We start from the raw sequence: 25282 nt of genomic DNA on the forward strand, positions 1-25282 counted from the left end.
TCTTACAGAACTTCATTATGGCAAGGTCCTTAATTTGATTTACTCTAAGGAGTACTTAATGGTTTAAGGTGCTTACTGTGTTGTTTTATTGAGTTCTGGTTCATGGTTTAGGATTGATCCACTTGAGCCTTCAAGCAGGGAGTGGTTTTCTGGGGAGGCCTCAGCAGGACTCCGGATCAATAAGGTTAATAGACATGGGGCCATGGAGTTGGAGGTGATATGGCTGGCATTTCTGATGCCAATGAAGACAAGTTCTCATGTCACTTTTATGCTGGCTCCAATGTCACCCTGATTACCTGCAGCCAAGGGTTGTTATGCGTTAACAGGACTGGGAATGGCCCATTAATCTGAATTATTTTCAAAAACAATTCAGTTTTTTTTTTTAACTCTTTAAATTACTAGTCTCCATGAATTCTGAAATATCAGCTGCTCCCTTACCATAAAAATCAAAAGTGTACACTTCTTCATATTTTTGTATCACCAGCAATCTCTTAGGACCATAAATTGTTAGCCGAGAAAACTAGGGGACATTAAGCCTGGAACAACAAAAAGGATTTAGAAGGAACACCATGTAATTAAGAGGTAAAATAAAATCTGATGGATAAAAATATAACCAGAAAGTGCCATTTAGTAACCTAAGCAAATTAGTGTGAGATATAAATTAAAGAGCAAAGAACACTCAATTACTATTCCTAACATATGGGCACCTTTTAAAAAAGCCAGTAGAAAGTTAGATCTATAGAAGTGGCCAATTTATTGTTATCCAACAGTTACTACAACATTTGACCCCAAAGCAAACTGATTCATTTTTTCCAAGATTTTAAATAAATAAATACATAAGAAGTAGCATTTGTCAATAACTTGGAAGATTTAAGCATCTACCTTGCACAAAACTTGATGATGAATGTTATTTCAAGTAGCAAATGCTAACTTTACTTCTAAAATGAATATCCTCGTCATGATGTCACTCACAATAGGATCTTTTTTACTTTTTCCTTACCAGAGAACAAATGAAACCCAGTGACTCACTTAAAGTCTGTAATTCTCCCAGAAGGTCCTTAACGAACTTTATGATACCTGTCTGTTCTTGGATATATTCAACCTCATGTTTCTCCATGGGTTTGCTTGTCGCATTTCTAAAGTAAAGGCTTATGATATTATACATATTCATTGCTTTCTGTAAACAACCAATTGGTCAGAAAGCATATTAGTAAAACAAGGCAACAGATTGAATTAGGATTTTTTTTTAATTGTCTCCCATACTCATTAAACCTATTAAAGAGTAAAACATATTGAGTTAACTTGAAAATGCTTCAGGTCTGTGGGAAACTAGATTTCTTCCAGTGATTCTGTAAAATTCTCTGTTAATTGAGCTGTTATCAATTAGTATTGATCATCAGCCCTTTTTTTCAATGAGGAGGTTAGTGATGGTGTGAATGATGATGATGATGTAACATGAACACAAAATGGTAATCTTGATTGTACTTTCCATTCTCATTTTTTTTAAATGCCAGCCAGGTTTTTCCTGAATTGAAATTAGATGCTGATAACAAATATATATATATTTTTTTAGAAAATGTCAATTATACTTATCTTCCAGGAGGATAGCAGTTCTGTTGCCAATGGCCCATTAAAAAAAATCTCTAATTTGAATACATTAACATAGTTTGTGTTCCAAAATTAAGAGTGAAAAGGCAACAATAACTAGGAAAGCTATTTTAATTGAGTATTTGACAAGAGAGAGGAAAAAGAAAGCAACTTTGTCACTGGCAGGAACAGCCCAGTTAATCTGCTTTGATGTCAATGTGGGGATTGCTTTAATTTCAAAACATGTTTTTTCACTTAATAAGGAAGACAAAAGAAACTTTCAACCTGCACTGCCAGTTTGTTATCTCGGAATGTTTTGGCTTCTCAAACGTGAGAACATGATTGTTTTTATTTCCAGGAGATAATAACACTGAAGCAATGGAAAAGAGTCAAGGCAGCTTGCACAGCACAGGAAGTTCACAGCCAGAGACTTAATTTCTCACACAATGTACTGTGCAATGGGCCCATTAACATAGATGAATAGGCTCTATAAAGGTTTTTTTTTTCCTTCTTCCTCTTCTTCCAGATATGCAGCTGCCGCTGAATAGTGATATGTTAATAAGGTACTCACTTTCCTATTCTTCAGGTACTCTGGCTTTCTCTACCTAGGTAATCTCCATATAGGAAAAGCTATTAGGGGGCTGTATCTGCTGCCACACCTTCAATTATGTTAACACCTGCACTGATAATCCAAGCAAGGTATACTAGTAGGGGGCCTGTGGCCTTAGTCCACCGTTTTCTCCCCACAAAGTTACATCTGAAGAGTGGGGGGCGGAGGAAGAAGCAGGAAAAAAAAAAAGGGAAAGTCACTTTTATTACACATCAGTGGGAACCTTCTGAAAAAGCTTTCATGCCTAGGAAATTGTTATTTCTTCAAACAGCTGACAGCCTGCAGAGGAAACTCTTAATGGAAACCCAGCTCCTGCATTGTTATGCATGGCCCTCATGTAGATTCAGGGGGGTGGATTAGGTTAGCTTCCGAAGAGTCTATTGTGTGTAGCATTAATTTGCAGGGCTCTTGATATTTGAGTTTGAAGGTTTACAACCTCACTGTTTACTTAGATGAACTACATCCTAGGTTTGTTTATTTCCGTCTGCAGTCTCTTATTTCCTAGTAAATGTTACATTTATGTTTGTTAACAGCAAGAATGTTTTTATAAATCTGAAAGAAATAATTACACACGCTTACACTCATTCAAGTTAAAGTCTTGAGCCTGTTCTTCTTAGGGTCTCCCTTCACGTATGGGAACAGAAGAACAAACAGATAAATTCATTCCTCAAGAAATATTTATGCCACTTAGTTAAAAAGCAGCATGGAAACAATATACTGCAAAATGAGTGCTTAATTATAGCCTGTCCCAAAGTGACTTTCAGTGAAACTAACATAATTCACCTTATTTCTCTCCTCTATTATAAATACATGGTCCCCAAAACATGTACCTTTCCCTTCTAAAAGAACAAATTCACTATAGAATTCATCATCACTTTCTTTGACTATTGGTTACATTGTTTCTTGTCAGTGGCTAAATATTCCAGTTGTGACTTTAAATAATCCTTCCAAAATGTTATTTGCAAGCAAGTCTGAGAAATTTATGTAGACAAACCCTCCAAAAGCCTTATCTTCCAGGATTAAGTTACAAACTTCCATTCAGATATTTTTTCAGCATCACCCCATCTCTATTTCCCCCATTTTCTTTTTGGATTGTATAGAAGGTTGCTAACATGAATTTAAAATTCAATATGAATGGCTGGGAAAGGGGAGGAACCATGCTCATTGGAACCAACTCCAGCCTTAATCTGGATTTAGGGGCTTAATTGAATAGAAGTACATTATACTTAGCCACTGAGGTTTCTCTTATTTTAAAACTTTTTTCATAGAAGACAACACAGACTGCATGTTGAATATTTTCTTGTGTATTTGGTTCTTTTGGCTATTTTTAAATGGTTTACAAAGAATTTCAAATGCAGCTATCTATAGAATTATGTATGTTAACATTTATATTAGTTGGTCTTATGACATAGTGATGCAATGATTTGTTTTGTTTTACATCAGAGAATAGGTGAACTTAGTTGACCCCTGAAACATTTTATCTTTTTGTAAAATTAAGGCAATAGTGTAATTTCTAAAGTCCCTATGCAATGAAGTTCTGATTCTCATTCAGTATACTACTTCTATCAGTGAACATGAGAATAATATATTTGGACCATCCTTACTCCCAATAATCATAATTGCAATCTTCATATCGTTGAGATGGTTGTACATTTTTATTATTGATTACATCTCTCACTATTTTAAAATATGCTACTTCTTCCATTTTTTTTTTAATTCCAGAATGAAATGTTGATTTGAAGAAGTACTTTTTTTGCGGCTTTGATTTTTATCATGTAATTTTCCAGGCTGTATTTCTTTGTTACCCTCTGTTTCTCTCCAAAGATATATATATTCTGAAAGGCTATCAATTCCAAAATAGAATTCAGTTGATTGACATGGTAAACAGTTCTTGGGTGCCTATTGTGTGCTAGACATTGTGATAAGTTCTGTATATGTTCTGTATATATGTGTGTATATATGTATACACACACACACATATACACATGTATGAAATACAAGACCTCTGCCCTAGTGCAGCTTCCTTTGAGGGCAGTCACTGTCATACTGTAGACAACTATTAAGTGCATACTGAAAAATAAGACATGTGTATATGGAGAGATACATGACAACTGTCTTTCCTGAAGCAGATCAGATAGATGGGTTTTAGTTCAGCTATTTACCGCAATAATTCATTGCACATTTTCTACATGCTAGATGTAAGGATTAACCCTGGATTTTTCTGAGAAAATAACATGCCAGTAAAAGCTGGTCTAACAAAGAGAGAGGTCTTAAATGGCTTGCACTCGTAAAGATGTGTCAATAGGCATAGGTTCCCATGAACAGATCTGTTCCCTGAACAGATGCTCCAGGTATGCTGTGCTTAGTACACACTTTGATTTTGAATCTTCAGGTTGTTATGGGAGTTTACATCGTGAGGTTGTAACCGGACAAGAACAATAACAATACAATGATGCTGGTACGTAAACCTGAACTGCTGCCCCCAAATTGCATACACGGCTTTGCTCCTGTACATGACACCAGAAGAAGCAAGGAAGGAGAAGTCAATTTATGGTTACCGCCGGGATGATAATAGTGATACGGAGGATGACAGTGACAGCTGTCTCATACTGAACTGACTGGCTGTCAAATTCTTTCTTAGATGCTTTTTATTTATTACCGGATTAAATTTTCCCAATAGATTTCTGAGGTGGGTATTATTTCCAACTTGCAGACAAAGAAACAGTTTTAGAGGAATAAGGTAACCTGCTCAAGTCAAAAAAGCAACAAAGTATAAAGCCGAAATTTGAAGTCAAGTCTCTTCCCATCAGTCTGTCCACCTCAGCTCTGCTTTACCACTATTCCAGGTTGGTGGTCAAATCCCCCCGCCCCCAGCCCTCAATTCTTTCAGGCTGGCTAGGTACTAACTTGTCTCTTTCTCTTAGAAGACATCTGGGTAAAAACGTTAATTGCAGCTTAATAATGAGCAGCTCTCAGGACTACAATGCATCAAAGAAAATATTGTAAAGCTATTGTCTAAAATCTAAAAATAGAACTTTCCCATGGCAGTAACTGCAAGCATTTGGAAGAATTCTGACAACATGTTGGAAGCAAGTATCTGCTTCATGAAGGTAGATTGTGTATGTATGCATGCATGTTTAGCTGGGTAAATAGATGACTGATTGACAGATATAATATCATTGCAAGAATAAGTTGAAGGTGGCAATGAACAAATGCAAGTTGAGGGAGCTTGCAAAGTGATCTGTTTATAGAATGACACCTCTGCGTCATTGTCATTGCAAGAGATAAGAGAATGAAAAACATTAAGGGACCAGTAATTTTATGTTCCCAAAAGGAAAATATAATATGAGGAGGGAAAGAGGAGGAAAAGCAGCCTCAAGCCGACCAGGATTAGATATCTGACTTACTCCTTTGACAACTGGAAAAACATATTTGACATCATCACTGGAAAAACTGATGTGATGCCATGGAGTTCGTGGACAACACCACCTCTTAATGGTTCTCAAATTGCCATTTCTTGATTATTGCATTAATAGGGACTTGCTGTTACAGTTTATTGATGTTTCCAATCATAGTCGATTGGCATAAATACAGTAGATTTACATATATGTATAATTGGATTTACTTTTCGTCAAAAATTTTGTTCATGGTATTGAGTTTGGAGGTTTTTAAAGTACAAATAACTGAAGTTGATAAATGCTATTAGAAAGAAGCAATAAGGAGAAATTTCTATTTGCTAATATTAGACACAGGTGCATACAAACAATGGTCTAAATATCTATCTCTGAAGTTTAAAATGAGTCAGCTTCTTTTTTTCCTTATATGTTACAAAATCCCAAAATATACAAATGTTGATCTTAACCTTGGGGGAGTTTACCTGGAAAAGGAGTGAGTAATTTTTGGCGCTGAATAACTCTGGGAACAGGTCTTTGCTGTCAGGTAGGTCCTTGTCTCTCCCTGTGTGAAATGAGAACTGTTGACTCTTCAGAGTTTGAGGAAGAGTTCAAGGAACTAGGCATGAAACATAGAACACATAGATTATTCTAGGAGTTGAATAAATGGTGGTCATTTTAGTGATGACTGGGTGCCTAGGATATCAAAACACCCACGGAAGAATGAGAAAGAAGACAGCTAGTAACGGAAAAGGAAATATAATAAATGAACGAATAATGAAAAAATAGCCAGATCTTGGGAAGTCAATACAAAGAAAGTAAAAATATGAAAAAAAGGCAGAGAATCCTCAACTGAAAGGGTTGTCCTTTTAATACTATTTTGACTTATTCACAATGTGCTGTTCCAGCAAGGAAGTGAGAGAACAAAAACACAGTGTTACAAAGCTACGGGAGAAATTCAATAAAGGCTAAAAATTAGATTAAACGGAAAACTTTTGTCCGAGAGAGCATTTGAACAATCCAAAGAGAACAATATGATAAAACAAAAACCCTGGGAAGTCTTGAGAAGACAAAAGGAAAATAAACGTGAAAAAGACAAAAACAGAAAAGCAAACACAGACAGACACTAAAGGATTGAAGCATGCATTTGTTCAAACCGACAGAACACACATGACTCTGCTTTTAATTCTAACGGCCACATATACCCGACTGTAGAAAGGAGCTTACATAGGATTAGAAAAGGGTGATTTTGAAAATATTAAAGTTGAAACATAATGTCATATTTAAGCATGATGTATGTGTCTGTGTTCCCAAATGCTAGAAAACGTAGGGTTTTGGCATGGAGGCAGTGCTTGATTGCATTATATTATTTACCCATCTGGATGCTAGAAAACAGGAATTTCATTGTTTACTCAACCACCGAACCAAGAGATGAAGCGTTTTTCAAACTGTAGTTACATCAACAGATACAGTAGTGAGCTTTTCAAGGAAAAACATCCTGAAGTGTCATTTTCAAGGCAGCCACAATGAAAGTATTTCCAGCCACACATTAAACCACCTAAAAGTCCTTCGGGGAGCAATTCCTTCCCTGCTATAGCAAAGTAACATGTGCATATCTATCAGAGCTTGTGGGGCAATTAGACTTCTCCCAGATTTGTAATTGCATGAAGCATCACTGCTTTTGTTGTTACCATTATCATTATTATTTATTTTTCTTTTCTTTTTTTTTTTTTTTTTTACAAATAACTGCAACTCAAACACATAACCCCGTTGTCCTTTTTTAATTGTTCAACATCCCTGTGCTTGTGGGAGCATTTCTTTGTAATAGAGAAAAGATCTCATTAACAAACTAGTTCTCTGCCTCCTTAACATCGGGGCCCCTCGCGCTCTGCAGAGGGAGGCAGCCCTCTGCTGAGCTGGCAGCGCGCAGTGACACACAAGGCGACATCATCACTGAGCCCTAACTTCTACTTCAGCCAGGCAGACAGCGAAAACCCTTTCAGAACTGCGGCAAGGCATGTCACAGGCAAAGGTAATCCTTCCATTTCTATCTCCAATTTTAAGAAAAATCAAATATATTCACTTGGCAGGGACCAGTGGATGTTTGTGTATGTGGAGGGAGGGAGATTCTGTGTGAAAACTGATAAGCAGAAAATAAATGAACCAACCAATCAGCTAGGAAATAAAGTGCAACACTGTAAGAAAGAGCTGAGAAACATAGATGATGGATGATGTGTACAGCTAGAGAAATACAGTTAGTCAAATCAGCAATTTTTAAAGCAACGTCTCATGCAAAGGGAATGAAACGTTATTAGGATTAAAAAAAGAAAGGATGAGCTGATGTAGGTTTTGTTACGTGATATGTGAACTATAGACTATTATCTAAAAGGGGGAGGAGACGTTTTATTTTGCTGGAACCTCAGGGCTGGAAAGGACGGTAGACCCCATTCAGTTTGTCAGGAATCATGACATCTAACACTTTTCTTTTTTTAAAAGGGATAGCTGCAAAGTTTTGGACAAGACCTCTGCAGGCAACTGGAAGCACAGTGTACCCAGGTGGTGGGTCTCGTCTGTGGCAATAAATTTTTCTGTCTGTCCAATTGAATATGGCTGTAAAGGGAATAAAACTCCATGTAATCTCCAGCAGTGACAATTTAATCAGTTGTAATAGGCAGCAGGAGCAGAGTTCCCTCATTTTCATATTTGCATATTTGATTTTTGCATTGGGGAATACAGGTTACGTCTTTAGTCTATCGCTTCTCATTTGACTTTAACATTTAAGCTTTTCATGAGCAAATTTTTTTAGAAAATAAGAGATATTAAGTGAAATAGGTCTAAAAGAGAAAGGGAAGATTGCGTTTTTGAAATCAAGCGATTGATGCAGTATGCTTTGTGTAGTGCTATTCCCTGCAAAGAATGTGTGTGCCAAAAGATGGCTTGCGTGCCCCCAGCATCTGCACGTGACACATCTGCTATTAGCATTCGCAGATTCACTCTGAAAATGAAGGCAACTGTTTGGCAAACAATGCGACATGAAGAGGAATACGCCATAACATGATCATTTTTTGGTTAGTATTTCTTAAAATGGTAAATCTTATTAACTCTATCTATTACCAACGAAGTATGGTATCTAACACGCCTTATATACCCAGGGGTCAGTTTCATGAGGTTATAGAGCTGCAATAAATATATTTTAATGAATAAAATTCATTGTTCCTGTAACAGACAGAGTAATATTATTGTCCTGAATTTAATAGAAGGTTACCAGATAGATTTTAAAACAAATGAGGTACAAGTAATTTGAACTTATAATTAATTATTGTTGTGTAACTCCCATGATTATATTAAAGTCTGGTCAAATGTGTTAGGTTTCAATCAGTGCAACAATGCATGTCCACTTGTGAAAACATCATAGCACATTGAGTAATTTATAAAATAAGGATAATTCTCCACTTGATTAAGATATAAAATTTCTTTGTAAAGGTCGGTGAAATCTGAAGCAATATTTCACTGGTGAGGAAATAAAAAAAAGATTTAAATTTTATGTAACTTTACAAAGCAAGAGAAAAGACTAAACAAAAGTTTTGAAATGTTGCATATATCAGAGTTAATCTATACTAATATATACATAAATGCATGTGTATATGCATGTTTACCTATACATATAACTGTTGTTGATGTAAATTCTATGAGAAATTATTAAATGTGAAGGAATAAAATGATAAGGCATAACATTATATTTAAAAAGAGAGTAGATCGCTTTTTGGCCCTTTGACCAAGATCAAGTGAAAAAAAAGAGTAGATTGCATTTGTATTTTGTGCCCATAAGCTATACCAGCAACAGTACATACACGTTAGTAGGTGACAGGTATCAAATCCTTTGGGAGTGAGCACAGATTTGTGCTGGAGTCAAACACATAACAGGTCACATCTTTAGTGTCTTCCTGTTTATTGAAATCAGCACTCTGAGGATCACTGTTTCAGCGAAGTTGGTCATAGATGAATATATGATCCAATGATTACATATTCAAATGAACCCAGTTTTTTGAATCTGATCTAATGATTGAATGACCCTCAAAGGCAGAAAATCCTCCGGGAAATAAGCTCATCTCTCAGCACATTTTCTAAAGGCCTGGAGAGTACTAGATATGCCAAGGGGTGCCTTGAAGCATAGAAGCTCTGTTCACCTACAAGGAAGTCCTGGGCTTTAATCACAATGGCCAGGTTCACAGTAAAGCAATTAATCATATGATTGCTTTTGCAGCCGCTCAACCTCATCAGTATCTTTCCTTCTGGCAAGCTGACGATGCTGGCTCCAGTCAGTGACTCAAGTGGATTCAGCTACCTAAGCGGTACATCTCTCTGAAGACATACTTATAAATGCAGACTAGAAAGATTCACCAACAGCCTAATTTTTAGAAATTTGCCTTTTCACAACCAACATTTTACATGTAAATGATGAAGGGAAAATAACTGTTCCATTTAACAAATAAGAAGTTACCAATTAAGCCAAATCAAGTGATGCTTCTTTGGTGTCTTCGTGAATATATTGATTTATTTTAGGGGAGTTGCTTTCTTGTTAGATTTTGGGAAGGATAGGAGCGGGAGTAAGGCATGATAAGTCCCAAATTCTAAAATTGAACTTTCTACATGGAGAATTTGAAAAAAATTAAAATTGTCCCTAAAAACATAATTTGTAGTTGAATATGCAATTTCAAAAAGCTGTATGTCCGTACACACACACACACACACACACACACACTCACCTGCAGTATTTAACCTTATTTAGCCTTGTAATTTTATTTGCTGGACTTAATGACATGTGGGATGTTAGCTTGAGGTTTTCTACCATGCTGTTTTTAGTCTGCTAATGGGAAGTGCCTGCAGGTCTCTTAGTAACACTTTTTGGTGCTATCCATCTGTACAAAAGTGAAATACTAAAAAGTCTTGAGTTGTTTTCAAGCTTAAAAACCCTACATTTCATAAATGTAAAACCTAGCAGAAACTGTAGAGTGGAATTGTCACTTTTCCATCTTTTTAAAATAGTATCCTAAGAGTTGCTCAAATACAGTTCCAAGGCAGTAAGCAGCAGGCAGTGTTTCTTGGATAAATGCTGAGAAATTTGGACTTCCTAGAAGTTGCCCAGAAGATGGAGAGACTATGTGAGACTGATGAGCTTTGCTGGGCTGTGTCGCTTTTATAGACTGTCCTTTATCATGCTATGTCAAACATATTGAAATTCTCAACTTCAGCCCTGTATTTCCACAAATTGGAACCTAGCAATTGATTTTATCATCTTCAGTAAAATAAATTACCATTATGAAATGTTAGATTGGATGATTTTGGAAATTACTTCAATAAAAGCAGTTCCACAAAAAGATGGACTTATCTGTTTAAAAAAGTGTCAGGAGGATTTGTTTTGAGAAGAGTTAATAAAATTGGCAGAGACTTTACTTACAAATCTTATTTTAAGCACAAAATTCTAATAGTGTCACGTTTCCACTATTCAGAGAAATGATGAAGTTGTCTGGTGATGGGCAAAGCGTGGCTTATCCGAAGCTCATAGTGGTCCTGGCCCCTCTTGTTCAAAGCACAACTCCTTGAGCATGTGCAGTCAGGAAGGCTGTATGGCTCACAGGAAGCAAGGCAGACATAAGGCACCTAAAGGAGGGAACAAAAAAACTGCCGAACATACCCATTTCTCCCACCATCCCTGAGAAAGCAAACCTGATGGAGATCAGAGAACACAAGTCCCTGTGTCTACAGATCTCATCCAGCTCTGTTCACAACATGCTTTCTTAAAGAAAAATAGACATGTCAGAGAATCCGTGGTCAATAGTTAAGGAAAAAAAATGTAATGCAGAGTGCAATGGTAGCTTTCTAGAAGGATGATTAAAAGATAAACGTGCCTAGCCCATGCTCGCAGTCATTGCTGGTTGCAGGAGTGTCTGTGTCTCCCACAGCCCAGTGCTGGAGGCTCACTGTCTCCTCCGGTCTATTCTTGGCTGTGGAGTCCCCTGTGTTCTTCGTGCACTTTAAGTTTAATTTTGCATTTAAAAACTCAATTGGCTCATCTGTTAAGCATTAAGCAGCTCCCCTTTGAGCCACAGGGGGAGCCCTGGGAAAATCCACAGCTGCTGGAACATGGAAAATGGGTTTAAAAAAACAAAACCATTTTGGAACTTTAAAGTGTTTTAGCAGCGTGGATTTCCCAATCTTTACCCCCCCCCAAATGGTTCAGCTGTTTAACTTCTATCTGGTATTGAAAAACACAAACTAGAGCATTAAATAGCCCTCAAATGACTTTTTGTTTAATACAAAATGAAAATAAAAGCTAAGCAAGCCATGTGGGAAGATCTTGGGTAGAGCTACTGCCTGGAATGCCTATAAAGAAGGAATTCTGAGGTCCAGTCCTGCCTGGCACTCTTGCTGGTCTCCCCAGGAATAAGGGAAAGAATTTCACAAAGCATTTGAATCCTAACTACCAAAGTGATTAATAAAGTCAATAGGCTGGAATGCTAATGAAACACTCAGTTTAGACTGTTTCATGATTTGTCATGAAGTAAAAACTCAAATTTGATTACAGTTAGACAGACCTTAGATAAACTAAAATTACTATTTTCCCCTGCAAGTTTCCCCAAAGTTATCCTAATTAGCCTGAAGGTTCCCTGTAGTAGGACCAAAAACCGCATTGTTTGATATCAATCCTGATGATTTATGGTAGGATATTATTAAAATAAGGAATGACAACCATAAACACAGTATTTGCTATTAAAACCCCAAAGAGGCAGAAGTCCCCCATGCCAAAACAAAGAGTTGTAACACAGAATGAAGAGGGGAAATGAAAAGGAGCCATCTGAATTTCCAGGATACTGCCTGCTGGTATTCACTGGCTGGGATGGAACACGCAATGAGACGCTCAGCACAGCCATGAGCTACAGGCTCAGCCACTGGTCATGTGCCTGCTGGTATTCACTGGCTGGGATGGAACACGCAATGAGACGCTGAGCACAGCCATGAGCTACAGGCTCAGCCACTGGTCATGGAAATGTAGCAAAGACATTAGTACAGAAACCCTGCTAAGCTAAAAACAGAAAAGCAAAATCCAGGATGTTAGAGAGGAGCATTAACAAGTTTAAAGATACACGGACATTCTTCAACTTGACTTGTTTGCCTCATTTTAGCCCTGATGAGAACTTGGATTTTTTTAGCCATGTGCACTGTGATAATCCACATCAGATGATTACACAGAGATCAAAGTACAATTCAAGCAATACCATTCCCTCTATTGTGTCAATACTAGATTTAGTTATAAAATTAAGAGTGGATGTTCAGGCTAGCAATAATTCCTGTATCTTGTACCAGAGTTCCTGGAGTAGATTCCTACTTCCGGCTTCCAACCAATGCTGGGAGACAGCAGTGATGGCGTAAGTGAAGGAATTGCTGCCACCCGTGTGGGAGACCAGGATGGAGTTCCTGGTTCCTTGTAGAGCCTTGTTTCAGCGCATTGTCATGTGCATCAGAGGAGTGAACTGTGAATGGGAGATCTCATCTCTCTCATTCTCTCTCCTCACACCTTTCCCTCTCTCCCTCTCCCTCAAAGAAACACAATGAAAGAAAGGGAGACACAGAGAAGTCTTCCATCTATGGTTAGTTCCCCACATGGCTGTGACGTCAGTCTGAAACTCCATCCAGGTCTGACATGTGGGTGCAGGTGCTCAAGCACTTGAACCAACCTCTGCTGTCTTTCCAGACACATGAGTAGTGCGTTGGATTTTAAGTGGACAAATCTGAGCTTGAACTGGGGCGCATAAGGGTTGCTGTCCTCATAGGGAGTGGTTTAACATAGAGTGCCATAGCACTGGCTTCAAGGTAAACCTTGAAAACAAAATAAGAGAAGAAATTTTGTGGCAAGAAGTTGCATCATATATTCTGAAACCAGATACATAGACAAATATTTTTTGAAAAGATTTATTTTATTTTTATTAGAAGCTCAGATATACAGAGAAGAGGAGAGATAGAGAGAAAGATCCTCCATCCAATAATTAATTCCCCAAAGCAGACACAATGGCTGGAGCTGAGCTTATCCAAAACCAGGAGCCCGGACCCTCTTCTGGGTCTCCCACGCAGGTGCAGGGTCCCAAGGCTTTGGGCCGTCCTGGACTGCTTTCCCAGGCCACAAGCAGGGAGCTGGATGGGAAGTGGGGCTGCCAGGATTAGAACTGACACTTACATGGGAATCTGGTGTGTAAAAGATGAAGACTTAAGCTGCTAGGCTACCACGCTGGGGCTGACAGACAAATCTTGAAGTTGTAATTTAAATAGAATGTTCAGGGTGTGGTGTGATAGCATAGCAGTTAAAGTTCTTGCCTTTCATGCGCTGGGATCACACGCTGGGAGCTCCTGGCTCCTGGCTCCTGGCTCCTGGCATCGGATTGGCTCAGCTCCAGCCGTTGCTGCCACTTGGGGAGTTAACCATTGGACAGAAGATCCTCCTCTCTGTATATCTGCCTTTCCAATAAAAATAAATAAATCTTAAAAAAAATAAATAGCATATTCCGTTTAAAAGTAAAAGCTATCAATTTTCTCTATCATTTAACTCAAAGTTTTTAAACTAGAATGGAGATTAATGATGATAACATATCTGCATACGTACTGCATACTGGGGAGGGAATTATTCCTGTTTTGAGTTAATTTTAAAATATGTAAGGAGAAACAAATATTTATTGAATGCATACAATGCTCCAGGCACAAGGCTAGTTGATTAATGTGTGACTTTATATGTAAAATGACAGTGAAAGTGAACTATTTCTAGACAGTTTAATTGCTAATGTTTAATTTCTTCCACTTGTCTCATATTCCTTGAGCTATGGCTACTGTTCCAGTGTTTGAAAAAGAATACTCAGGGGCCTGAGTGGTGGCATAGTGTGTTAAATTGCCTTTTATAGCACTATGGTGCCATAGAAGCAGCAATTTGAGTCCCTGCTCCACTTCTCAAACAGTGTCCTGAAAACTCACCTAAGAAAGCAGGAAGTCACCCAGGAAGTGAAGGATGACCGAACTCCTTGGGCCTTGCACCCGTGTGGGAGGCTCTGAAGAAGTTCCTGACTTTGGAATCCATCCCAGCTCTGTCAGTTTTGGTTGTTTGGGGAGTGAAAAGACTCTTCTCTCTATCTCTCTCTTTCTCCGTCTCTCTCTCTCTGTTTCTCTCTCTGTGTAATGCTGCCTTTAAAAAAAACTTAATCTTTTTAAAAAAGGAAAAGGAATGTATAAATTTCAGGCACTGATGAAAGAGTTTAGCTGCTATGTCAGTTAGAGGGTAAAAACTAGACCACCATTTGCATTTAGCCTACGTCATGAGATTTAGGGCAAAGAATGCTCTTCTCTTTAAGCAAATGGAATCATTTTCATGTTGCTTACACCAAAATAAATAAATGGCTCCATTCATTGCAAGTGCCAGGATCTCTTATTGGTGCCAGTTTGTGTTCCGGCTGCTCCACTTCCCATCTTGTGGCCTGGGAAAGGCAGTAGAAGAAAACTCATAGCTTTGGGAGCCTGCACCCGTGGGGGAGATCAGGAAGAAACTCCTGGCTCCTGGCTTTGGATCTGACTCAGCTTTAGTCATTTTGGCTACTTGGGGAATGAACCAGTAGACAGAAAATCTTTCTCTCAGTATCTTATTCTCTCTGTGAATCTTTCCAATAAAAACAAATAAATGTTAAAAAAAAAGAAAAGAAAAAAGCTGGAGGTGACCAGAATGTCTTACAGTTAGTTGGTTCAACAAAACGCAATAGCACATCCACAACACAGAATACTACTCAGCAATAAACAGGAATGAATTTTTGATATGTAGAACAACCTGATAGATGTTAAGGCCACTGTACTGAAAGAAAAAAAAATCTATGTATTACTTCATTTACATAAAGGTCACATTTCTTCATTTGTATAAGATCTGGCAAAGAAAAGATGGAAAAGATTTTAGTTTGTTGGGAGTTAGACGATGGGTAGGATGAAAGCGGTGGTGTGGTTATGAGGAATAACAGATCTTCGTGGCAGTGGAGTAGCTCTGTGCATTAATTGGGGCACTGGTCACACAGACTTACACAGGTTATTAAATGACATAGAACTAAACACATATGATATAGATGTCAATTTCCTAGTTCTGATGTTGCCCTGCACCTTATAAATGTAGTCATTTGGGGAAGTTGGATGAAGGATACAAGGAGTTTCTCTGTGTAATCTTAGCAACTTCTCGTGCATTTATAACTATTTTAGATAAAATGCCACATCGATTCCTTTTGTGACCCCACCTGAGAATGTCTCTAAAGCAAATATATAAAGAAGAATTACTTGTTCAACTTCAAGGAATTCTTCCAAGTGGCCATGGCATTTTATACTACCATCAAAAGCAAATAAATTCTATTCCTACAAATTTTTGTCAAAATGCAGTTTCCTCCACTGGGCCATTGTTAGAGATCTGGAAACCCAAAATCAAGGAAAGGATCAGCCCTTCCCTCCACATGGTGTCATGGGAGGATTGTGGGATGCTCCCGGCAGGTGTGGTGGCACCGACGGTGAAGCTCAGAGCCCATGCAGCCACAGATTTGAGTTCCAACATCTTCACTTTTTGTTCCAGTGCTCTGCTCACGTGCTTGGGAGAGCAGCAGGGAATGCTCGAAGCACCTGGCGTCCTGCACCTGCATGTAAGACTTGGCTGAAGCCCTGACTCATCCTCCAACCTAACTCAGAACTGACCATGTGACCATCTTGTGAGTGAACCAGCACATGGAGGCTTTCTTATCTAAGTCTTGCCTTTCAAAGAAAATAAATAGAAAAATTGGGACCAAAACACTTTGTTTTTCTTTTTAAACCTTCTTAATTTTGACAAAATTTTGAATTCTTTTTTAGAGATTCAGTTTATTTATTTGAAAGACAAAGTCACAGAAAGGGAAAGAAAGATGGAAAGAGAAAGGGCTTTTATTCCCAATGACTGATGAAGCCAAGATTTCCCTAGGAGTGGCAGGTGCCCAAGCAGGTACATTGTGTTCTGTTTGCTACCCAGATGCATTAGCAGCTAGAAGTGGATCAGGAGTGGAGCAATTGGGACTTGGAGCTCCAATATGGTAGGCTGACATCACAGGCAGCAGATTATTGAACTACACCACAATAGTAGCGCAGTAGCCCATTTCTTAAAAGCCCTGGTTTTCACGCTTCCGCACAGATCACTGATTGTATCTGAGAATGACTTAGCTATATGACCAGATCTGCCTTTCCATCCTTTCCAACTCTGTTGTCCCAGAGTTATTGTCAGTAGTCCATACTTCCTCCTCTAATGCGCATGTCTATAACATCTTTTGTCACATATGAAGCTCTCACATGTACAGAGTTGTAGCCATCTCTGTTCCTCCTTCCCCTCCCAGCAGCCTCATCCAGGTACTAACATCGCAGGACTCGGACTCATATGCCTCTATGACTCCTTAATGACCATAGGCAGCTGATTAGGCTTGAAAACATCTTAAGTGAGAAAAAAAATATGATGTTTAAAATGTAGTAAGTTTTGGGACCAGATTGGCTAATCTTCCTCCTGTGGCAATGGAATCTCATTTGAGTATCAACTTGTGTCTTAGCTGCTGCTTTCCAGTTTAGCTGCTTATGTATGGTCTGGGAAAGAAATGGAGGATGGTCCAAAGCCTGCACCTGTGTGGGAGGCCTGCAGAAGTTTGTGGTTCCTGGCTTTGAATCAGCTCAGCTTTGGCTGTTGTAGCCATTTGCGGATTAACACTGTGGATGAAACACCTTCTCTCTGTCTCCTTTTCTCTGTGTGAAATCTTACTTTCAACTAAGAATAAATAAATCTTCAAACAAAAAGGAAGTTTTCAGTAAATTAACAATAGAGATTATTTTAAATGAGCACAATTAATTGATCATCAGTATGTTCTAACATTCCTGTACATGTAAAGATAAATTTAACTGATTAATGGGAGGCTGTATAATAAACGATTTGAGGGGCAAGCACCTGGAACGGGAGTCAAGATCCTGCCTGGATGCCTGCATTCCTTATTGTAACAGCCTGGACTGGCATATCAACTTTGCTGTCAATACCAGATTCCTTTTAATAAGAACTCTTGAAACCAGCAGCAATGGCTCAACGGAAGAGCTGGGTTGATTTGCAGTGTCCTGGTTTCAACCTGGCCAAGTCTAAGCTGTTGCAGGCATGTGGAAAGATCTTTCTCCGTCTCTGTCTCAGTCTCTTTCTGTATGTTTATGTCTACCTAGCAAAAAAAAAAAAAAAAAAATCAACAAGGAATTTAAGAAAAGGGCCCTGACTCTTGATGCTGAATGTCAAGAACAACAAAGCATATCCATTATTTATAAGAGAAAGTAGGGGTTAGTAATTAAAGCTTCCTTGGAATGTTCACTTTCATTTAAATACTTTGTTTCATACATTTGCTTCAATCAAATATGAATTGTTTATCATAAGACTGGCGTTTCTGCTTGAGCCATCCTTGTGGTCTTGCAGTGTTTGTCCCAGAGACACGTTGTATGATGCAGGAGTTAGGAGTCAGAGTTGAGGTACAACAAAGGCATTGTTGGGGACGCAAGCTTCCTAACCACAGGCCGGATTTCCAGCTCCTGGTCTACCTCCTGGCATACTGATTCACCTTGAGTAGTATATGTTTAGGAGAACATTTAAAACAAAAATAAAAAGTGCTGGTACAAAAATGTTTATGGCAATTTCATAATGCAATTTTTTAATTATAAATCTGTTGAGAAATAATTTTGACAAGTGATAATTGCCACTGCAAATTTATATAGCCTTTAAATAATATTGATAATGCATGAAGTTTCATGTAAAATGTTTGAACAAGAGCCAAAAATGTTCTTTAGCACAAAAATACTAAGTACTGATTATGTTTGCGTAACAACTTAGATGTCCCTGCTAAGAAGAATCAGAACGCTTAAAATTTCATCTCAACATTGAGAGTTCTTCATCCTTTTTTCCTGTAAAATGTTGGAAAAATTCATATTTTTGGTTTAGTATTCCTTTGTCAATGGAAGGATTTAGATCTTATCTCCCAAACTCCTTGAGGTATTGAATCTTCCCATCTATGAACATGGTATATACTTACAAATATTTAAGCATTCTAATATTGTCAAAATGTGTTCTGTAAGAAAATGACATGCTTGTTGATATTTACTGACAGGTAATTTTTATTTTGCTGCTGTTCCTATAATGAGTGAGATCTGTACCATTTTAATTGGCAAGTGCTAGTAAAGAAATAACACTGATTTTTTTATTACATGAATCTTTCACATAGAAAACTTTATCAATTCGTTTCTTGTTTAGTACCATTGGTATTAATGATATGCAAATCCTTTAGTGTTGTGTTTTCTACAGTCATGAAGTTTTCAGGCAGAGACAGTTGTATAGATTTTAAGTCTCTTCATTTGCTTCATAGCTACTTTAAAACCTTCATTATAAACAACATGTTTTCTAATATTTTCTGAGTCTAATGTTATTGCTATAAAATTCATTTTTTACTTTATACATTACATATGACTTGGTAAATAACATTTCTTAGTACTGTTTTAAGACTTATAAATGTATTAAACCATTTAATATTCACCACAGATCTATTAGAAAATACTACTAGTAGCATAAGTTTATTTAAAAAGATAAATGGAAGCATGGAGGGGCTAAGTAACTTTCCCAAGGTGATACTCCTAACATCTACCAGGCATGCAATTCAAACCCAGAGAATCTTACTTTAGAATCTCTGCCAATACACTTGGAATTCATATTGCTAAATAAGGTTTCCTTTATATAACATGGACATAGCATCTTAAGTCATTATTATCTGTGTGATTTCAGTATAGCAAAATTGTGATAATACAGTGTATTTTGAATAGCACTAACCACCTTGTACTTTTAAGGGGATTCACCAATTATACTGAAGTACAAAAAGCATTACCTGTGTTAACAATATTGATCAAACTTTGAACTAGCCATCTTCAAAAATACTCTTTAAATTCTTGCTTTATTAGATAATAAATTCCTCATTATAAAGCTACTTGGTTAGCTGTTTTATTGTTTTTAACCATAAACATTTTACCTGGTGTAGAGTTAAATTGTTTTCTCTTAATGGTTGATCTTGGATAAGCCCAAAATACGCAGAGAAACTCAATAGATGGTGTGGCATTCAGGGAGATAAAGTAGCCTCTGGAACATTATGTGTTTTATTTGGAGGAAGGGGGAGATGTACCTTACAAAACAACAGTCTCTGTTCTGGACTGTTTGCACATCTTAAGCTTAAACATCAGTCATTTAGTGGCTATCTGAATCTATCATTCCGAAATTTCATCTGGGTTGAAGACAGATAGTTAAAATTAATTCACATGGAACTAATATGTATTCATGTAGTACCAAATGAGTTCACCCAAAGAGAAAGCCAAGCCCTGGAGAATATTTTCAAAATGACTCTTTCCCATACTTGCATGTTTGTTAGAAACATTGAAGGTGTTCAGTTGAAGGTACTAATTGCTAAGAAGTCAATACAGTTCCTAGATTACCCCGGTCTATTTCTTTCAGGCTCCACCTGCTCCTAGGTCTGTTATAAGGTTTTAGTGTGTTTTGCACCTCACTCATAGTAAAGGCAGTTTTAATAAAATTAAGCAAGCTATATTGTTCTCAAAGCATGTACTTATTTTCTCATTTCTCTTTCCTAAGCTCTACCTGATGCTTTCTTATGTACATACAATTTCTTCCCTCTGTAATGATTTCTCTGTTTCTGCAACTTACCTACTGTGTTCCTCCCTTTTGTACCAATCCACTTCTTTTTAAAAATATACATACTTACCACCATAGTTTTATAGGTATAGGGGTTCTTCCCTTCTTACTACTATTGCCCTGAATTATCGCAGTGCTATCTTCCCTCAGTAGCAGTTATAAGGTTAACTTTTTGCTCTTTGTATAATAGCCTGGTAGGGATAGGTGACAGTAGAAAATCTATAACATGCTAAGTATATTCCCTTCTTTACATCCATTTTACAATATGGTAAAGTAGAAGAACCTAGGATGAGAAGAGGGCGGATGTGGGTGAGGATGGCAGCAGCATCTACAGGGAGACCGCAACATTCTGTACCTTCCTGTAGGGCTTTGATGCCCAGGATGGACTGTCTCAGGAAGGAAGCCAAGTCCTGGCCAGCTGCCTGAGACTCAGTGGACACTGGAAAGTGGTCTTTGGGCTTGCAGGCTGTAGCAGAAGTGCTTGTGTAAGATATTGCTCATAGAGAAGCAGACATGAGGTAGACAAGGAAATCAAGGGAGAAGAACCAAATTTGTCTTTTTAGGAGAAATTTGGGGAGACATTAAGGGTGCTATTCAGAGAGGGAAAGGAAGCTGTTTCTGTTTTGAGATGAGTGAGATTCAGTGTGAGCTCACAAACCACACACTGGAAGGGTCCTACTGTGGCTACCCAGAAGGGAAACGGAGCAAAGTCTGAGTGCATGTGGCCAGACGGAGCAGGGAATTGCATGTCAGGCACTGAAGGCAGGGCTGCCCTCCACTGTCCGCGGACATACTCTGGATCCAGGCAGGAAAGCAGGACCTGCGCAGGGGCAGATGCCTGGTATGTCCTAGAACTGAGAAACCTGACACTATTTCAGTTCATCGTGAACTTTGTGTTCCTGTTATTTTTTCCATTCACATATTCTTACATATCTAAGCATCCTTTGAAACTTTCAGTCTGTGATTCAAAAGAATGATCTTTCACTCTAGTGTTTTTACATGGCATAGAAAATAATAGTTCCACTAATTATTTGTTGTAATAATAAAGACCAGAAGCAAAAACCAAAGGCCAGGATCTGGGAGCCTTTCATGTTGACCTTTGTTCTGTTATGAAGTTTCAAATCTGTTTTACATCAAATTCTTCAGGAAATAGCACGGGAGAACACGGGAAAGGAATATGCTGAAAAAGGTTGCTGCAGTCTGGCAACCCTAGCAGACACATACCAAAAGGAGACAACCAACAACCGATAGGGTTCTCAATATGACTGAAAATGCTTTGATGTCAGTTGATTCTAAAACAGAGCAAGGTGCCGATTTTAGCAAGAGAATATCCAAACACACTCAGCTTGAACAATGCAATCACCAGAAAGAGAGGCCGCAAGGAGTCGGGGAAGACACAAAGCCTAAAAGTGTCAGAATTCCATTAGGATTCATGGTAATCATAAAAAGAATTTCCTTTGGACACAAAATTCTTTATTAAAGATTGCTGTTTAAAAATAAAACGTGCACCAGATTTAAAAGAATAAGCCACTAATATGAAAAATTATTTAATTTACATATGGATGGGCATTTCCTCATTCATTAAATGCTCAAATAAACATTTTCATTGGCTTTTAAAAAATCTTGCATACTAGTGCAGCTTTACACACTTACAGCCCCCAGTCCACTTGTATCATTATTTTCAAAACTATTACCAGCATGTTAACTTACCATTTGCTAACAAGGTTAAAAGCATTGTTAATTGTCTACTAGCTGTGGTATGACACTAATTGCAGTATTAAGTAAGCAACTCCGCAGCAACACATGCAATGCCCATCTAACCTCACTGCATGAACCGACATCTAACACACATTTGTGACAACTATTCCCTCGTGTGATACTGCACTTATTATAAAGGTCATGTCTGAAAGGCCAGCGTATATGCCCGAAGTAATTTTTTCACATAATACAGTGTTTGTTCACTTTCTGCAACTCAATATTTCCCTGTTCAACCTGACAGGATGGAATTAGTGAAAAAGGGCACAATGTGAATATAATTTTATTGTCCTCCTGGCAAACACTACTGCATCATTTAAAGTTTATTTCAAATCTTATGCACACTCTTACTGAACTGCTTGTGTCTAAATAACACTGGTCTCATTCTCCCTTGTACTTCTGGGGTGAGGACAAAGGAAAATGAGCGTAAATGACTCCATTTATTATTAATAGGATTATTTATTGTATGTATGTATAACTAAGCATATATTTACACTTTCATACTTTTTCTGTTGACAATGCAGTGACATACTAACCAATGATGCATTTAGCTCTGCATTTGGTGCAGAGCTCAGTAATCAAAGCCCAAATGGGAGTTGACAATATTTTTAATGATTTTTGCTTATTCAATTATTTGAAAGGCAGAGTGACACAGAGAAAGAGAAGCAGTGTGAGAGAGAGACAGACAGAGAGAGAGATTGAGAGAGAGAAAGAATTTTCCATAAATTGTCTCAATCCCCAAATGCATGTAAAACTCAGAGCTGGAACAACACAAATGCAGGACTGGAAATGTCTCTGGATCACCTATGTGTTTCACATTAAGTCACAACTTGGGCTCTCTGCTAGGTGTATTACTAGGAAATTGGATCAGAAGGCGGGAGGCAAGCACTCTCTGGTGCTCATGACAGCCAGAAGAGATGCAAGCTGACCTGGCTAGGACACAACACCATCTGGCAAGTGCCAAGACTGGATGGGAGTCATGTAAGCCTTGGCTGCAATACCTTCTAGCAGGTGCAAGATCGAGGACTGAGAGTATACATGACAGGGGAAGCTTGGGCACTCCCCTGCTAGGCTGTATCTACCACTGGAGAGCTGGAGAACCAGGGCTGGGGTGGGCCATACTGGACAAGGCAGTAACTCATGTCAGCAAATGTTAAGGATTGAGTCTGGGGGCAAGGCAGGCTGAGCTAAGCTGCAGCATCCATAAGTGTGCATGGAAGCCAGATGGGATGTGAGCTGGGCCAGGATAGGCTGCAGCAGAGGCTGGCCCTTGCAAAATAACGGGGCTGGTGAGAATTATTGGAGGTTGCCCCAACTAGGCCACAGCACTCACTGGTTTGCTTGAGTACTGAGTCTGTGGAGGGTTTTCGGGGCTGGGTTATAGCACCCATGGGGTCATGTAAGAGATGGTGCTGGGGGCTGAACTGGTATGTATGTTGGCGGATGCAAGTGACAGACTGAACCTGACCGTGCACTGGCTGGAACATGTAAGAGTCAATTCTGAGGTCACCCAGGCAAGGTTTCTTGGGGGACTCCTTAACTGCATTACCAGACTCAGACCCCAGCCAAAGGGATTTCACCTTTGAGTGAATGGGTGTCCCTCAGATGCTGATGCCTGTGTGATGTACACCATGACCAGATGGACATGCAGCCAGATCATCAACTACCTTGTCAGAGGATGGAAAGCAGAACAGGTTGGACAACTCTCCTGGTTGAGCTTTGGCAGCAAGTGTTTGGCTCTGCGGATCCACCAAGGTGGACTTTGTCAACCAATATACCTTGGAAAGATTTTTCTCAACCCTGGAGCAATGAACCAACCACTTCTCAAAACTACCAAACCTTTCAAGTAACACCCTTGGAACACTCTTCCTCACACCAGTGTCATCAAATGATGGCACTAAAGTAGTCTGACAGCAAGGAGCAGCCTTCCTCCCACACAGACACAGGAGAAAGAAAAAAATGAAGTATTTGTCCCACCCACCTTCCTCCATACCTGACTCTCCACACCCTAATCAGAGGCCCACAAGAGCATCCATCCTTCTTAATTATGTAAACAACATTAAAAATGTTATAATAATAAGTGGAGGCAGAACTCCCCACCCCAGGCACTCTGAATATGAGAAGTGGGTGTTCCCAATCATGGTTTAACAATGGTGCCTCAATGTCCACCCTCTGACTATGTAGTTTAAGCTTCTGAAAAAGGCAGAGTTAAAATCAAGATTAAAAAAACTTTTAATAATAGCAATTTGAAATGAATCGCACAACTGCACATTGGCTTATTTTCCTGAAATCTTTATAAATTATCTACTAACAGAAAACTGAGAGAAGAGCGACAATACAATTGAGAAACAATTTGTTTGATGGATTCACACCTTTTAAAAATTCTGATTCTGAGATGATTTTGAAAACTAATCATCTTTCGTGTTAGAAAAGTTTAAATTGTCAGCTTAAGCCTGTTGAAAATATTTTTATTGCATTCTTAGTAATTTCCCTTGGAAGCATTTTTAAAGTCTCAGCAAAACATTTACAGTTTTATAAAACCTTTTAAATTAATTTATAACTTAGCTGTGAGCTTCTTTTTGGGAGACTCAAAACAGTGGGTGACCTTATATCCATAATGTGTATGCTTACATGTTTTATTACAACCAAGTGAATTAGGATGGAAGTATTTAACTTTAGATATCCCATTTCATTTAGCAGCAATCTGTTTGGCCCTTACCTCAACTAATTTAATTCCATTTTATACAATTTGTAACCGTATGTTTTGTTTTGCTGTATTTCCTACTGTAGAACAGTTTCGATTGAAACTACAAGAATATATAAAACTTGATCATGTTCACAGGCTGTTTATCCCACCAGATGCTTAATACAATCCACGTTTCTTCATAATGATGATTCTACATATATAATATTTTTTAACCCCTTGTATAACTACCTTGGCTGATCTTTTTTAAAAAAAACTAATGTTGCTATGGTAACCAGTATGCAGTTGTAACCTGATGTCACATTACTTCAGCCATACCCATTTTTTTCTTCATTACCAAATGTCTTGAACCTAAACTTATCCTTAGTTTCCTCTTTTTCTAATAAGTTTTTTCTTTATGTGCTACACATTTTTCTAGTGTTTGTATTTCTATCATATTTGCATAA

The sequence above is a fragment of the Ochotona princeps genome, chromosome 3 (genome assembly GCF_030435755.1).
Source record: "Ochotona princeps isolate mOchPri1 chromosome 3, mOchPri1.hap1, whole genome shotgun sequence".
Lineage (NCBI taxonomy): Eukaryota > Metazoa > Chordata > Mammalia > Lagomorpha > Ochotonidae > Ochotona > Ochotona princeps.